This window comes from Capricornis sumatraensis, chromosome 7, assembly GCF_032405125.1.
Source record: "Capricornis sumatraensis isolate serow.1 chromosome 7, serow.2, whole genome shotgun sequence".
Taxonomy (NCBI): Eukaryota; Metazoa; Chordata; class Mammalia; order Artiodactyla; family Bovidae; genus Capricornis; species Capricornis sumatraensis.
Window position 1 is genome coordinate 89,528,978 of NC_091075.1, and position 16,796 is coordinate 89,545,773.

Below are 16,796 nucleotides of genomic sequence, written 5' to 3' on the forward strand. Positions count from 1 at the left end.
AGAAACAAAACTTGAATTTGCTGTGTGTGGCAACTATTTACATAGCATTTACGCTGTATTTACAACTCTTGACATAGCATTACACAATGTTTACTGCTATTTAAATAACATTTACACTTCATTAAAAGATTTGAAGTATACCAGAGGATGTGTGTATTTCATATGCAAGTACTGTACCATCTTATATAAGGGACTTGAGCATCCTTGGATTTTAGTTTCTGTGGGGAATGTGGAACCAATGCCCTCAGGATATTGAGAGATGACTACTACCCTTGAGTGCAGAAGAGACCTGAATTTTCAGGCTACACTGAGGCTTCCTTTTCTGAATCGTGTTTTTTTTTTTTTTTTCAAAGTATTTTATGTTTTCTTGAGTTTTTAAAATAACTTTACTTATATTTTATTTTTGGCTGTGCTGTGTTTTTGTTGCTCTGTGGGCTCTTTTCTAATTGTGATGTGTGAGTGTCTCATTGTGGTGACTTCCCTTGTTGCAGAGTACAGCCTCTAGAGCGTGGGGCTTCAGTAGTTGCATCTCTTGGGCTTCAGAGCATAGGCTCAGTAGTTATGGCTCACGGGTTTAGTTGCTCAACAGCATATGGGATCTTCCTGAACCAGGAATTGAAGCTTTAACCCCTGCATTGGCAGGCTGATTCTTTACCACCTGAGAACCCCCTGAGCTGAACTCTTATTCTAGCTAAACCTTGTTCATCTAGGTATTCCCAACAATAGCACAAAAACTCAACATGATAAATCCTGAGTAATAATCAGTTTAATGAAGGAATTTAAATATCTAGTGAGTTGGTCAATCCTGTTTTAAAAATTTAAGACTGTGACAGAAGTCTCTCTCTCTATATATGCATATTTGCTTGTTGAAATCCAGGTAAAATTTGAACAAATCACTGTTTTGATGAAAAAGCTAATTCATTTATAATTTTACTTTGGTTTTATGCAAATCTGTGAATGCCTTTTATACTTAAAACAAAGAGGCTGTTACATAAATATTTTCAACAGAGTGCAGAAGTTAGAAAGTGTCTCAATCATAAATGGTTTATTAAGCAAGATGGATTCATTTATTTTAAGAGGAAAATTTGAGCTGACATTAGAGAAAATTGTGCTTTACTATGGCTCCATCTACCAAGACAGCAGTAGTTTAAGAGGTCTTATATGATAAACTGGCAAATCATCAGTTTCCCAAGAACATTTTCATGAAGAAATACACATCACTAAAAAGAGCCATAGATATTTAAGAGAAATGCTTGTTCAGACTAAAAGAAAATTATTTTATATTCAGCCTAGAAAGACACAGAAAAAACAAAAAAAGAAAATAAAGGAATTTGGGAACAAGGTATATCTGAGCTTTCGTCAATAACCTTAGACAAACAACTCCATCTTTCTGTCTCTGTTGTTTGATGGAATGAAATGCTCCATAATCACCCTTGTTATAACTAATAAACTGTCAGCTAAGTATTCTCAGTACTGTTGGGGAAAAAATGTCTAGTTTCAGTTAAAAAGAAATTACTTTATAGCAATTGTTTGTTCAACTATTTTTTGACTCTGAAACCAAGTAATCTGTGAAAACAGGACTGGATAGTAAAATTGCAGTTACTTTCTAGATGATTGCCAATGGTGGTATATTTTTTGTATCACTTATAGAGAAAAAGGCAGAGGTTGGTAAAGACAAAATAAGACAATGGGGAAAATAAACTATGAAAGAAAATGAGAAAATGACAATGAGTCTACTTATAGTAAAATATCTGCTATGAGTAGTAACAGATGGTTGTGCCCCAAATGCACACATTTCTCTTCCACATTTTAAAATACTTTCTCAGAATAGAATAGGAACCACAAAGATAGAATGTGTTACTATTCATAGCCTATGTGAAACTTCATTAAGAGTTTCTCATAATGCTGTTTCCTATGTATTCTCTAATAAGCAGGACTCTAAAGAAGGAAGATGATGTTTGCAGCCATGAAATTAAAAAACGCTTACTCCTTGGAAGGAAAGTTACAACCAGCATAGCATATTCAAAAGCAGAGACATTACTTTGCCAACAAAGGTCCGCCTAGTCAAGGCTATGGTTTTTCCAGTAGTCATGTATGGATGTGAGAGTTGGACTGTGAAGAAAGCTGAGCACCGAAGAATTGATGCTTTAGAACTGTGGTGTTGGAGAAGATTCTTGAGAGTCCCTTGGACTGCAAGGAGATGCAACAGTCCATTCTAAAGGAGATCAGTCCTGGGTGTTCTTTGGAAGGAATGATGCTAAAGCTGAAACTCCAGTACTTTGGCCACCTCATGCAAAGAGTTGACTCATTGGAAAAGACTCTGATGCTGGGAGGGATTGTGGGCAGGAGGAGAAGGGGATGATAGAGGATGAGATGGCTGGATGGCATCACTGACTCGATGGAGGTGAGTCTGAGTGAACTCCTGGAGTTGGTGATGGACAGGGAAGCCTGGCATGCTGCAATTCATGGGGTCGCAAAGAGTCGGACATGACTGAGCAACTGAACTGAACTGAAAGAAGGAAGATTGGCAATTTAAATAAAAAGTGATATTTAAATCAGATTATATGGGTTTGAAGTTATATGGGATATACTATGACACTAGTTAATATTAGATTATCAAATAGAATCTACCTGGGAGGAAGTGTACTATCTTGGTTTTCACAAATTTCTATTTAAGTGAGTCGAGAAAGTCAAGAATTAGTGAAACTAATTGTGGTAGGCAGAACAATTCCCCGCCGGCCTCTCTGAGCCCCTGTACCCCAGCCTCCAAATGCCTATATCATAATCCCTGAAATTTGTGAACATTATGCTCTGTAGCAAGGGGAAATTAAATTGCTAATTGGATTTCTATAAAATATGAAACTTTCCCTGTATTATCCTGGTAGGCCCAGTATAATCACAAGGCTCTCTTAAATGTCAAAGAATAAGGCAGAAAATTGGAATCAGAGAAAGATATGAGGTGGAAAGCAGAGATGGGCATGATGTGATTACTGGCTTTGAAGATAGAAAGGGGCCAAGAGATGCAGGCAGCCTCTAGAAGCTTGAAAGTGCAAGAAAACAGGGGTGTTAAGATTTTCAGATTTTGAGGATTTTTCCATTTTTTCTTATATTCCTGTACTGTAGTTTTTTGAATTTTTAAGCTATGGTATTATATTCATATAGAGTTTTATCTTTCTAATACACTTCCTCTTTTATTCCCCTTTATGTAATACTTTGTCTTGAAGTCTCTTTTGTCTAATATTAATGTAGCCAAGACAGCTTTGTTATACTTTTTACATAGTATATCTTTTTCCATGTTTTTATTTCGAAACTATTTGTGTCTTTGTAAAGTAAATCTCTTGATAAAGGCCTATATAGGTGCATCTTTCCAACTAAGACTTATCTCTTCCTTTTGATTGGAGTATTTAGTTCATTTATTAATGTTATTAATGAAATAATTGAATATATCATCTTGTTTTATGTGATTGAATGTTTTCCACTCTTCTTTTCTGTATTTTGTTCCTGTGTTCTTTTCTTGCCTCCTTTGTATCATCTTATTAATATTATTAATAATCTTCTTAGTTTTTGGCAACTTCTTAGCTTTTATTTTTCAATAATTCCTCTAGGACTAACAATACTCATCTTTAATCAAAGTTTACTGGTTTTATATCTGACACTTTCCACTTTCTATTTCACCCTTATCACTTTACATCGGATAGTTTTCATGTCCTACTTTCCACCTCGTGTTTTTGTTCCCATTTCACGCATTTTAGAAACGTACACAGTATAAAACCATTTATCCACCTCATCCTTTGTACATTGTCATACTTTGTATTTCTTTGTTTAATAAGCCTTTCTTTCAAAGCTATTCTTTTTGCCTTATATGTAAGTCTCTGGTATTTTTTTTTTTTCCCTCCAATTGCTTTCAAGATTAGCACTTCACTTTTTGTTTTCAATATTTATCCTCTGATGTGCATGGTGTGGTTTTTTCCCTATGTATCTTGATAAGGATTTATAGACCTTCTTGTTTCTGTAATTCAGTATTTTTCACCAAATTTGTGAAAGCTTCACATATTATTTTTGAAGGACATTTCTGCTTCATTCTCATCCTCTCTAGCACTATAGTTATATGTGCTCCCAGTGGTGTTTTAGACTATTTGATATTATCTCCCATTCCTGAGCTTCTACTCTGCTTCTCCAACCTTTGTTATCTCTGCTAATCAGTTTGGAAAAGTACTGTATATTAGTCTCAAGTTCATGACTCTTGTATCTCCAATCTCATTCAATAAATTTAGCATTTTTCAGTTTTAGAATTTCTCTTTGGTTTTCTTGTTCCTATTTTGTTGCTGAGTTTGTTTACTCAAGACCATATTTGCTTTCAATTCTTTAAACATATTATCCTTTAAATCTTTCTCCATATTAATAAAAGCTGCTTTGTTTGTAGACTTTGTCTACTAAATTATGTTTGATCCGTAATGTTTACCTGTTTATAGTATAAAATTGAGTGACTTTGGCTATATTTAAACAACCAACACCCTGTCTAATCTTAGAACATTTTCATTACCCCAAGGAGAAGCCCTATAGTTTTCCTTTTGGTATGATAGTATGAGGAGCTCTATGGACTTACTCCCCAGAGAGACTGGTAGAAGTCCCTGGAAATGGTTTTAAGGGCACAGAATAAAACTTAATCAAGAAAATCGACTAAAGTTAGTAAGAAAAGGGACAATCTGTGGTATTTAAGACCTACTAACTCCTAGCTCCAGCTCAGCAAGACAAGTATAACTCAGTACTTAGGGCTCCCTCTCACCCCAACTTCCAGTTAGAGGTCTGTCTTCTTGAGAGGGGTAGGATGCCAGCATTTCTCCTCCTATCTTTACCTACATGGGAGCTTAATTCCAGGCAAGTGCAGCCCCAAAGTAGATGCTCTTTTTCCTTTCATACCCGACTTGTGGGATGTAGATTCCACCGTGGACCTGGCATTACTGACTGCTCTTGGTTCAGCTTATGGACAGGAGCTCTAAGACAAGAGAGGCAAGCCAAGGAGGAACTGGGATTGATGCCTACTCCCTCCACTGGGTGCTCAACTCAGCTGACACTTTTCCAAGAAAAAAGTATGAGGATAATTTTCATGATCGTAAATTTGGCAGTGGATTCTTATATATGACACCAGAAGGATGAAGAACAAAAGAAAACATAGATAAATGGACTTTGTAAAAATTAGTATCCTTCTGAAGTGTGATTTTCTTTTCTTTTTTATCAAGAAAGTGAAAAGACAACCCACAGAGTAGGAGAAAATATTTACAAGTCATATCAGGTGAGTGTCTGGTATCCAGGGAATTCCATGGTGGTCCAGTGGTTAGGACTTGGTGCTTTCACTGCTGAGGACCTGGGTTCAATCCCTGATCAGGGAACTAAGATCCCACAAGCCACACGGCAAGGCTAAAAAACAAAAAGTCTTTGTATCCAAAATACATACAGAACTCTTACAACTCAACAACAATGAAATCTACAAATAGTAAAGGATCTGATTAGACATCTCTCCAAGGAAGGTATATACATGGCTACTAAGTGCATGAAAGTGCTTAACCTAACTAGCCATCAGGGAAATGTATATCAAAACAGCGATAAGGCAGCACTTCGTACCCACAAAAATGACTATATTCTCAGTCAGATAATAATGTGTTCTTGAGGATGTAGAGAAATCTTCACCTTCATAAACTGCTTGTTGGGGTGTGAAATGATGCAGCCACTTTGAAAAATCATCTGTAAGTTCCTTAAATGGGTAAGCTTAGTTATTGTATGAGCCAGCAATTCTTCTCCTAGATTTCTACCCGAGAGAAACAAAGCCATATGTCCACATGAAAATATAAATGAATGTTAGTAGTACCATACATAATAGCCAAATAGTGGGAAAACTCCAGTCCATCAGCATATGAATGGGTAAACAAAATGTGGTGTATCCTTACAGAATACTAAGTGTAGATACATGCTTAACATGGACAAACCTGAAAACCATTATGCTAAGTGAAAGAAGAAAGTCATGAAAGATCACATGTGATGTGATTCTGTTTATATGAAATATTCAGAATAGGCAAGTCTATAGAAACATAATAGATTAGTGGTTATCTAGGTTTGGGGGAATAGGGGATTGGCGTGGTGATAGCTAAAGGCTATAGCATTTCTTTTTGAGGTGATTGAGGTGATGAAAATGTTTTAAAATTAATTGTGTGATGATTGTGTGTATCTGTGAACATAGTAACACTTTAAATGAGTGAATTATATAGTATGTGAATTATTTCAATAAAGCAGATATTACTTAAAAAAAAAAAGCATAACTTATTAGCAAACCTCATGTATCTTTGCCCTGTGAATGCATAGCCCAGTCTTCGGTGTACATCCTATGGGGAAACTGTGTCCCCTGAGTATATTTTCTCCCCCTGCACAGGTTCTTCTCCTCTGGTATCCTACCTTGAAAATTCCACTTGTTTAAGCTGCCCTAAATTCTAGTCTCTGCCTCCCCAAGTCCTTGTGCTCTGCTTTTGGATTTCAACTTCATACACTGAAGTCAGGACCTTTTCCACAGACAGGATCAAGGTTACCTTGGGGCTCACCTTTGTAAGGTTCCTTACTTAAAGGGATCTCAAACTAACCTATTGTCCAATGTCTGAAAGCAGGTACTTCAGTGATATTTTCTTACAGCATGAACTCTAGTGTAGTACTTGACTTTCCTGTTATTGCTTTATACCCATAAGAGAAAATACTCTAAATGTGTAGATACAATTCAGTTCAGTTGCTCAGTCGTGTCCGACTCTTTGCGACCCCATGAATCACAGCACACCAGGCCTCCCTGTCCATCACCAACTCCCGGAGTTCACTCGGATTCACGTCCATCGAGTCAGAGATGCCATCCAGCCATCTCATCCTCTGTCGTCCCCTTCTCCTCCTGCCCCCAATCCCTCCCAGCATCAGAGTCTTTTCCAATGAGTCAACTCTTCGCATGAGGTGGCCAAAGTACTGGAGTTTCAGCTTTAGCATCATTCCTTCCAAAGAAATCCCAGGGCTGATCTCCTTCAGAATGGACTGGTTGGATCTCCTTGTTGTCCAAGGGACTCTCAAGAGTCTTCTCCAACACCACAATTCAAAAGCATCAAATCTTCGGCGCTCAGCTTTCTTCACAGTCCAACTCTCACATCCATACATGACCACAGGAAAAACCATAGCCTTGACAAGATGGACCTTTGTTGGCAAAGTAATGTCTCTGCTTTTGAATATTTTGTCTAGGTTGGTCATAAATTTTCTTCCAAGGAGTAAGTGTATTTTAATTTCATGGGTGCAATCACCATCTGCAGTGATACAATTACGTTCACCTAAAATATAAAATGTAAATGTTAACAATAATGAATAATTATTTAAGTACTTTACTATCAGATTCTAAGAATTTTAAATTACTAGAGTTTAATTTTTAAACTTTCTGTAACTTCTCAACTTTTCTGTAACTTCATGTAATTTTCCTTTTTATCTATTCTGAAAGTCTATTTTAATTCTAAGATGGAAATTAGTCTTAGTTCTGGAAATATCAAGTGTTTGAAAAAAACCAATCTAAATTTTCTGTAATATTGTAGAAGTGAACAAAATAACTTTGTGAACTAACTGACTTTAGTATAGTTTTAAATAATGTCTTTCTTTGCTTTGCTTGAACAGCTGTCTTGACTCTAAGTATTGGATATAAGGCTTTAGTCTAATACCTTCATATATTCACCATCTTAAATATTTTTTTATTAACTATTCCAATGAACATTTCATTAATAGTCTTAGTTTCTCCAGTGTTTATTTGAAGTTTAAGCTTAATATTTTGTTTTTACACACACATATATATGTGTGTATGCATATATATAAATAATATATGTATAAATATGTATAAATAATAATACATATATAAATAATATGGCTTTCCAGGTGGCTCAATGGTAAAGAATCTGCCTGCCAAGTAGGAGACCTGGGTTTTATCCGTGGGTGGGAAAAATCCCCTGGAGTAGGAAATGGCTACTCACTCCAATATTCTTGCCTGGAAAATCCCATGGATAGAGGAACCTCGAGGGCTACAGTTTTGGGGTCACAAAGGATCAGACATGACTTAGCAACTACACAGGCACACATGTATTTTATATATATATATTTGATTGACATTTACCTTCCAGGAGTATTCACATGCAAAGTCATTAGGTGAAGTCAAGATGATCTTTCACAAGAAAACAAGACCCTTAGGATGGAGAAACTAGTACTTGTAGTTTTTGTGATGTAAATAGATTAGTATTTGTTGAATTTTAAACTCAACATTCAAAAAACTAAGATCAGTGCATCTAGTCCAGTTCCATCACTCATGCAAATAGATGGGGAAACAATAGAATCAGTGAGAGACTATTTTCTTGGGCTCCAAAATCACTGCAGATCATGAATGCAGCCATGAAATTAAAAGATACTTGCTCCTTAGAAGAAAAGCTATGACCAACCTAGACAACATATTAAAAAGCAGAGACATTACTTTACCGACAAAGGTTTGTCTATTTAAAGGTATGGTTTTTCCAGTAGTCATGTATGGATGTGAGAGTTGGACCATAAAGCTGAGTGCCAAAGAATTGATGTTTTGAACTGTGTTGGAGAAGACTCTTGAGAGTCCCTTGGCCTGCAAGGAGATCCAACCAGTGCACCCTAAAGGAAATCAGTCCTGAATATTCATTGGAAGTACTGATGCTGAAGCAGAAACTCCAATACTTTGGCCACCTGATGCAAAGAACTGACTCATTGGAAAAGACCCTGATGCTGGGAAAAATTGAAGGCTAGAGGAGAAGGGGATGACAAGATGAGATGTTTCGATGGAATCACCAACTTGATTGACATGAGTTTGAGCAAGTTCAGGGAGATGGTGGTGGACAAAGAAGTCTGGTGTGCTACAGTCCAATGAGGGTCACAAAGAGTCAGACATGACTTGAGAGACTGAACTGATGTTAATAGGAAATTAAAAAAAATAATTAAACCATACAAAATTGTCAAATTGTTTTCACATTGCCCTTCCCATTCTCGATATCTCAGAGTTTAATTAGTTCTATTCAGATGTCATTTTGATTGAATTAATAGGATTGAATAACAGTCAAATTGCTACTTGATTCAGTCAAATTGCTATTTGAAACACTCAAATGTGTAACTAGGACAGAAAGGGGTCTGATGAACTCAGTTTCATATCATACTCAAACTCTAACTGGGATGGAGATAAAAAGTACTAGCAAAGAAAAGTTGTTTTCTGGTAACAGAAAAAATTTTATTCTCATTCTGTATCTAATCCAGTGTCTTTGTATAAAATGGAGTCTCTGACTACCTACTAGAAATTTTACTCTAGATGTGGAAACTTTAAACAGGAGCTTACTGTATAATGAAAATTTTACCTATTTCTCTATTTCCTGTTTTAAAATACTGCCATGTGAATTCTGTATGAAGATTCACTCTGAAAAATGAGTCCAGTTAAATGTAATAGGGTGCAGTACAGTCTAAACACTGGCTATTTCTGTTATTCTATTTATTTGTTGTCCTCTTGCTTCAGATATCTGTGATTCTCTTGAATTCTCACAAAGAAAATTTGGTGTAAAATCACAGCTTTTAAGAAGCCTTTTTGAAAACAGAAATGAATATAGATATATGCTATGTGAGCAATATCACAGGCACTTCAGTACTGCTTTACAATTCACAAGCATTAGATAAAACAACTCTCTTTTTGTTGAGGAGTGTTGCTAAAAGGAAAAAAAAAGCGATAACCAATGCTTACCACTTTCTTTTATTATATTTTCTTCTCATCTCTTGTGCTGCCTTCATGATATATCACTTAACATGTATACAAACACTTAAGGATTTAAATTAGGCTTTCCAAGGTTATTTGAAAGAAGGGTGGTGGTTGTTCTTACATATGTATTGGTATACAGAATATTATAAATTTTATAAATAAGAAACCGGAAATTCTAATTAAGAAGATTAACATTTTATAGTATGATTGGAGACACGGTAAAGATTATTTTCAAGGAAAAATTTCCTTTTCATTATCAACTCATGTTTTGGGTCATTCTTAAATTTACACCAAGGTCTATTTATAGAATTTATTGAATTACTCCAAATTCAATAAAATCTATTGGTATTCAAATAAAATTCTCAGTGAACTACTAAAAACTTCCCAATGCTCTCTGGACACTTGATAGTAATATCTCTCTTTCTGTCCTGTAGCTCTTGCGGCCTGTATGTGCTCTGTAACCTGGACTGACTAGATTAATTAATACAAGTGGTTTTCCCAGTCTCTTTGGTGGGAGAGGATCAATGTTATAACAAATAGTCAGTAGGTCCCTATGTATTCTATTAAACATTACCATGGAGTGAGCTTAACATTTGCTATGCACCATGCTGAAAGCTTTACATGGATTTCCTCATTTAGTCTTTATGATAACACATAAAATGCATATCATCACCTATTTATAGATGAGAAATCTGAACCTTGGAGATTTCTAGAAGGTAACTTAGAATCTGAATTTAAATCAAGCATTTTGATTCGGAGCTACCCCTAAACCAGCACTCTGCTATCAGCAGGAACATATATTTTCCATGCTATTCTTTTTCAGTTATATTCAGTACTCTTCAGGCTATTGAAATGCAATTTTATTTAAAAGAACTAAATTAAGAATAGTATTTGGGTAAAATATGTAGACAAACGTTTTGTTAGTAAAAAGGGTCTTTTTTCCATCGCTAAGCTGTGTCTGACTTTGCAACCCCATAGACTGCAGCACGCTAGATTTCCCTGTCCTTCACTCTCTCCCAGAGTTTGCTCAAACTCATGTCCATTGAGTTGGTGATGCTATCTAACTGTCTCACCTTTCAACATCCCCTTCTCCTCCTGCCCTCAATCTTTCCCATCATCAGGGTGTTTTACAGTGAGTTGGCTATTCTCATCAGGTAGCCAAAGTATTAGAGCTTTAGCTTCAGCATCAGTCCTTCCAATGAATTTTCAGGAGTGATTTCCTTTAGGATTGACAGGTTTGATCTCCTTGCAGTCCAAGGGACTCTCAAGAGTCTTCTCCAAGACCACAGTTTGAAAGCATCAGTTTTTCAGAGCTCAGTCTTCTTTCTGGTCCAGCTGTCACATCTGTACATGACTACTGGAAAAAACCCTAGCTTTGACTATACAGACCTTTGTTGGCAAAGGATTGGGAGGCTTTTGTCCTTTTTTTTTTTTTTTTTCTTTTGAGGGGGGAGTCTTTGGTACATTTTGAGTTAACTTTTGCACATGATGTTAGATAAAGCTCTGACTTAGTTCTGTTGCACGTGGATATCCAGTTTTCCTAGTACCATTTGTTGAAAAGGCTGTCTTTTTCCCACAGAATGGTCTCAGCACTCTTGTTGGAAATCTTTTGACCAAACTTGTAAGGGTTTATTTCAGGGCTGTCTTTTCTGTTGCATTGGTCCATATGTTTGTCTGTAAGCCAGCACCACTGTTTTGATCACTGTAGCTTTGTAGTAGGTTTTGAAATCAGAGTGTGTGTTCTTCATCTTTGTTCTTTTTCAAGATTTTTTTGGCTATTCTGGATCCCTTACAATTCCATGTGAATTTTACAGTGTTTTTCTGCAAAAAGAATCAGTGGAATTTTGGTAGGGTGTACACTGATTCTTTAGATCACTATGGGTAGTGTTGGGGTTTCCCTGGTGTCTCAGATAGTAAAAAATCCACTTGCAATGCAGAAGACCCAGGTTTGATTCCTGGGTGGGGAAGATCCCCTGGAAAAGGGAATGGCTACCCACTCTATTACTCTTGACTAGAGAATCCCATGGACGAAGGAGACTGGTGGACTACAGTCCATGGGGTCACAAACAGTCAGACACGACTGAGGGACTAACACACTTTATACTTGAAAAAGTTTGGAGCCATAAAATTAGAAGCTTGCAATATTGATTTTTGGGTCCTTGGCTTAGGACTTGAGCCTATTAAGCACTAGTTTGTAAAAATTCTTAATGGCTGTAGTTTCACCATCGTCATAGACACTTAGTCATATCTGACACTTTGCAACTCTGTGAACTGCAGTTTGACTATAACTGGCCATTTTTTTCTGCCTTAGGGTTTCTGCTACATTTGCATGGGACACTTGCAAAACCTCTCCTGTCATTCTGATGAATGTTCAAAGCTGGCAGTATGAGAGTTATCACTGTATGCAGAAAGATTTATGGTCTGCTGAAAGACTTTTGATTTTAGGTTCAGAGGATTCATTGACAAAACCACTCTACACTTAGTAAGGAAGAAATAAGGAAGTTTATTATGTTAATAGTAAGTTACAGTATGAGGACAAGTAATATACATGCTGCTGCTGCTAAGTCGCTTCAGTCGTGTCTGACTCTGTGTGACCCCATAGATGGCAGCCCACCAGTCTCCGCTGTCCCTGGGATTCTCCAGGCAAGAACACTGGAATGGATTGCCATTTCTTTCTCCAATGCATGATAGAGAAAAGTGAAAATGAAGTCGCTCAGTCATGTCCAACTCTTCATGTCCCCATGGATTGCAGCCTACCAGGCTCCTCCATCCATGGAATTTCCCAGGCAAAAGTGCATAGTTATCACCAAATTGGGAAAACAGTTCCCAATACCCAAGTAGTTATGTGTTATTGTTTAGTTACTAAAGTTGTGTCCAACTCTTTTGTAACCCCATGGACTGGGACCCACCAGCCTCCTCTGTCCAGGAGACTTCCCAGGCAAGGACACTGAAGTGGGTTGTCATTTCCTTTTCCAGGGGATCTTACCAACCCAGGGATCAAACCTGCATATCCTACATTGGCACACAGATTCTTTACCACTGAACCATCTGGGAAGCATGCACGTGGTACAGCAAGAAGCAAATGCATACATCACCAAACTGGAGAAGCACATCCAGATTCAACCAATGCTCGGAGATACCTTGATAGCAATCTGGAGTTCCCATTTGGAAGACCCCAGCTGTGTATCTGTCCCACGGGTGAGACCTCAGAATGCCTTCCAAAGGAGTACTGCTTTTATTGCCAACTCTAAGCCAATAATCATCAGCTTATGTGCAAAGAAGCAGCTGTGGCTAGTATTATAAATGCTTATGTCTCTAATCATAAATCTCAGAATGTTCTCTGATCCCTGGGAACTGGCCAGATTCTCAAGGCTCAGGAAGCTTCTCAACTTACTACTTTCCTTACCTGTTGGTTCCCAAGACCTACTTTAGCTGTTTCTGCTAGTCACTGCGTATCTGGCATATGACTCCCTTCAGGGTCTCTGTTCAGTCAAAGGCCTACTGTTGCTTCTGAAACCTAAACAAGACTATGTCTATTAATATTAATTTCCCCAACAACCACCCTATGAGATAAGCCTAGACAATGGAGGTAGGAGTTCATAGATAAATGCTACTCTTTTTAATCCACAGGCAGAGAATTTTGAGGTTCAAAATGGTTCCTTTGAGGGAGCCGTTCTAGAGTGTAAGCACATCCCTAAATAAAATGCACATACACAAACTTTGTTTTCGTCTTTGCTCATGGGGAAACTCGGGCAAACATATCTGGTAATATTATAGCTCTAGTCGTACTTTTCCAGCAGACCTTAAGATGGGATTCTGAAAGTGATTATTATTTGTTGGTCATGGTGATCAGACCCCATTGCTGGTTGTTGTTGTTCAGTCACCAGGTCGTGTCTGACTCTCTGCGACCCCATGAACTGCAGCACACCAGGCTTCCTTGTCCTTCATTATAACATTCCTGAGTTTGCTCAGACTCATGTCCATTGAGTCAGTGATACCATCCAACCATCTCATCCTCTGCCTGGCGGTAGTATGACCCTTGGCATGTAGTAGTATCAGTATGATGAGGACTTCTGTGATTAAGAAGTACAGCAGATAGTAAATCATTGATTTATACAGTAACAGTATGGACTAATATTGGGCCAATAACTGTGGGGTTGCCTGGGTTCTGTTAACTGGTTGAAAAACTTTGAAAAATAAATCAGACTGTTTGGCTCCTTATCAATTCAAACCGTGCTCTGAAATTGAGAGAGCCTCCATGGCAGTGTTTAGAGCTGTGACTCCTGCAGTCATTGTACAATCACTATCTTGCCCCAGGGTTATGTTAACTTTCTTGTTCTTTATAACATTATAGTCTGAAGACCATGAATTTCTTGACCTGCAGAATGTCATACTAGTTCACTGTATTATTGCCGTCAAAATAATTGGACACATTCAATAGGAATCAGGTTGTACTCTGATATCTCAGTAGGACACGTGAGTTGTAGAAGATGAGAGAAATTCCAAGAAGGTTCAAGGGTCTTTAATACAGGTAAAATGTTTAGATGTCCTATGAAAATGAGACTCTACACTGGGTAATCTTCTTTTGGATTTTGGAACAGGCACATAAAGCACTTTGGGAATACTTCTCTCACCCATTTAGGAGTGACTTGAAAGTTGACTATATTTGAATGGGGCCAGAGCATGAATTGAGTCTGAAAAGAGCAGCTTACCAGCACATCACTAGTTTGGGCTTGTGCTTCAGAACGCATCATGTGCACTTGACTAAAAAAGATGAACAAAGTGAGTTGAGAATTAAGTTTTATTTGGGGGCAAAAGAAGAACTGCAGCCTGGGAGACAGCACCTCAGATAGCTTTCAGAGACTGCTTCAAAGAGGCAGGGGGAAAAGTAAGATATATAAGATTTTGGTGAAGGGGGATTTCAATGCAATCAAGTGCTTACTTTACAAAAGGCTTTCTGCTAGTCACGAGGAGTTGATGTCACCAAGAAGGGATTTATTGCTTTTCTAGATATGAGGAGATGCAAGGATTGACATCATGAAATCAGCTCCTGAAAGTATCTGACTATCAATGAAACCATGAGCCATGCTGTGTAGGACACTGGTGATGGAAGTAAAGGCCAATGCTGTAAGAGCAATATTGCATAGGAAAATGGCATGTTAGGTCCATGAATCAAGGCAAATTGGAAGTGGTCAAACAAGAGATGGCAAGAGTGAGCATCGACATTTTAGGTATCAGCAGACTAAAATGGACTGGAATGGGTAAATTTAACTCAGATGACCATTATATTTACTACTCTGGGCAAGAATCCCTTAAAGAAATGGAGTAGCCCTCATGGTAACAATAGAGTCTGAAATGCAGTACTTGGGTGCAATCTCAAAAATGACAGAATGATCTCTGTTCATTTCCAAGGCAAACCATTCAGTATCACAGTAATCCAAGTCTATGCCCCAAACAGTGATGCTGAAGAAGCTTGAACAGTTCTATGAAGACCTCCAAGACCTTCTAGAACTAACACCCAAAAAAGATGTCCTTTTCATTATAGGGGACTGGAATGCATAAGTAGGAAGTCAAGAAGCACTTGGAGTAACAGGCAAATTTGGCGCTGGAGTACAGAATGAAGCAGGGCAAAGGCTAACAGTTTTGCCTTTGAGAGAAAGGCACTGGTCATAGCAAACACGCTCTTCCAACAACACAAGAGAAGACTCTACACATGGACATCACCAGATGGTCAATCCTGAAATCAGATTGATTATATTCTTTGCAATCGAAGAAGGAGAAGCTCTATACAGTCAGCAAAAACAAGACCAGGAGCTGACTGTGGCTCAGATCATGAACTCCTTATTGCCAAATTCAGACTTAAATTGAAGAAAGTAGGGAAAACCACTAGACCATTCAGATATGACCTAAATCAAATAACTTACCATTATATAGTGGAAGTGAGACATAGATTCAAGGGGTTAGACAGAGTGCCTGAAGAAATTTGGATGGAGGTTCATGACATTGTACAGGAGGCAGTGATCAAGACCATCCCCAAGAAAAAGAAATACAAAAGGGCAAAATGGTAGTCTGAGGAGGCCTTGCAAAAAGCTGTGATAAGAAGAGAAGCAAAAGGCAAAGGAGAAAAGGGAAGATATACCCATTTAAACGCAAAGTTCCAAAGAATAGCAAAAAAAAAAAAAAAAAAAAAAGCCTTCCTCAGTGATCAATGCAAAGAAATAGAGGAAAACAACAGAATGGGAAAGACTGGAGATCTCTTCAGGAAAATTAGAGATACCAAGGGATTATTTAATGCAAAAGTGGGCATAATAAAGGACAGAAATGGTCTGGACCTAACAGAAGCAGAACATATTAAGAACAGGTGGCAAGAATATACAAAAGAACTATACAAAAAAGATCTTCATGACCCAGATAACCATGATGGTGTGATCACTCATCTAGAGCCAGATATCCTGGAATGTGAAGGCAAGTGGGCCTTAAGAAGCATCACTATGAACAAAATTGATGGAGGAGATGGAATTCCAGTTGAGCTATTTCAAATCCTGAAAGATGATGCTGTGAAAGTGCTGCATTCAATATGTCAGCAAATTTGGAAAACTCAGCAGTGACCACAGGACTGGAAAAGGTCAGTTTTCATTCCAATCCCAAAGAAAGGCAATGCCAAAGAATCTTCAAACTACTGCACGATTGCACTCATCTCATATGCTTGCAAGTTCAGTTCAGTTCAGTCACTCAGTCGTGTCCGACTCTTTGCCACCCCTTGAATCACAGCACACCAGGCCTCCCTGTCCATCAACAACACCTGGAGTTTACCCAAATTCATGTCCATCAAGTCAGTGATGCCATCCAGCCATCTCATCCTCTGTCATCCCCTTCTCCTCCTGCCCCCAGTCTCTGCCAGCATCAGAGTCTTTTCCAATGAGTCAGCTCTTCACGTTGGTGAAGAAGTGGCCAAAGTATTGGAGTTTCAGCTTCAGCATCAGTC